General features: G+C 61.3%; 1 protein-coding gene across 1 annotated transcript in view; it reads left to right on the forward strand.

Moving 5' to 3' along the window:
* The first annotated feature begins 6 nt into the window (after window positions 1–6).
* The window catches only part of PALD1 (phosphatase domain containing paladin 1), an 88,146-nt gene continuing 86,859 nt past the window's right edge, over window positions 7–1,293 (forward strand). The window contains exon 1 of the mRNA XM_045291685.1: window positions 7–66. The gene's annotated coding sequence lies outside the window, so the exon portion shown is untranslated. The remainder of the gene's footprint in view (window positions 67–1,293) is intronic.

Raw genomic sequence — 1,293 nt, forward strand, 5'->3', positions numbered from 1 at the left:
CCGCAATTCGGGCGCAGCGCGCGGGCTGCCGGAGCGCGAATGCCCCCCGGAGCCGCGGGCAGGCAGGTATGGACGCGACCGAGCTGGCGAGGGCAGGGCAGACCCAGGAGCACCCCCCTACCCCAGCCCCGAGCACCCCCCCCTACCCCAGCCCCTAGCACCCCTAGCCGCGGTGCTGGGACCACTCACTCCCCCATTCCCCAAGTGCACGTCTTCGCGGGTGCCCAGGGGGAGGCGGGATCTCGGATGGTGAAGGAGACCGCGCTTACTAAGCCCTCTCCCGAGATTTCTCTCGGCTGGGGCTCGGGAGACCCCCACTCTGCACTGCTAGGCCTGGGCGCGTGGCCCGTGGTCTGCCGTCCTGAAGCAGTTTTGTGATGTAGAGAGGGGCTCCCCGGGCGCTTGAGGTCAGAGGTTTCCGTGGGCTTAGGCTGTGATTTGTGGCCCCATCTACATATCCTCTCCCCGCCCCTGTGAGGGTCCTAGGCCCCTTTGAGAATCTCTTTTCAAGTTCAGAAGGGGGTGGGGGGGGGGACCTGCCTGGACACAGAGTGGTGTGAGAGAGGCTGTCTGCACCAAGCACTTAAAAAGTGCCCATATTGGTCGGAAACAGGTTTGGATGTCTCTTGGGGAGGGGACCGAGGAACAAACTTAACAGGCCTCAGGATGCTTCTCTTTTACCCGCAGAGCTGACATCACCGGCTCCTTGGCTTCTTTGCCCATGGCCAAGCATCTCTTAATCCAGGCACTGGGCTCGGAGTGTGTGGGAGGACTGGGGGGCCCTGTCCTTACAGGGCATTGCCTGTGGGGAAGACAGGACAGTCTTGGAAAGTTAGCTGCTGCAGGCTTGTTGCAGCCTGGACAAGAACAGTGGCAGTGCGTGATTAATTGCTAAGTGATACTGTGGGAGCTGGCTTACAGCACTCCTGCCCCCATGAAAGTGTTTCAAAATATACTGACCTAGTACCCACCTAGTACCCACCCTCCTCAGGACCCTGCTGGTTAGTAGGCAACTCCCCACCCCCAAGGCCTGGGAGCAGTGGGGGTGCTGGGGAGATAGAGGTTCCTGTGCGTGGGTACCGCCCCTGCGGGTGGGTTGGGCTGGGTGAGATCTAGAGCTGAGCCTTGGGGAGGTTCAGAGGCAGGAGGAAGTCCTCACTTCCTTTCCGAAGAGCCTCCTGGGGAGTGGGGAGGGGGGAGACACTGAGCCAGACACTTGTTTCCTGTGAGTACAGACAAGCCCCAGGTGGAGGTTCTGGGCTTTTGTCTCTGCTTCAGGAGTGCAGAGGCGCC

This window comes from Echinops telfairi, unplaced genomic scaffold (assembly GCF_000313985.2).
Source record: "Echinops telfairi isolate 266 unplaced genomic scaffold, ASM31398v2 ScPeMD7_70;HRSCAF=299, whole genome shotgun sequence".
Lineage (NCBI taxonomy): Eukaryota > Metazoa > Chordata > Mammalia > Afrosoricida > Tenrecidae > Echinops > Echinops telfairi.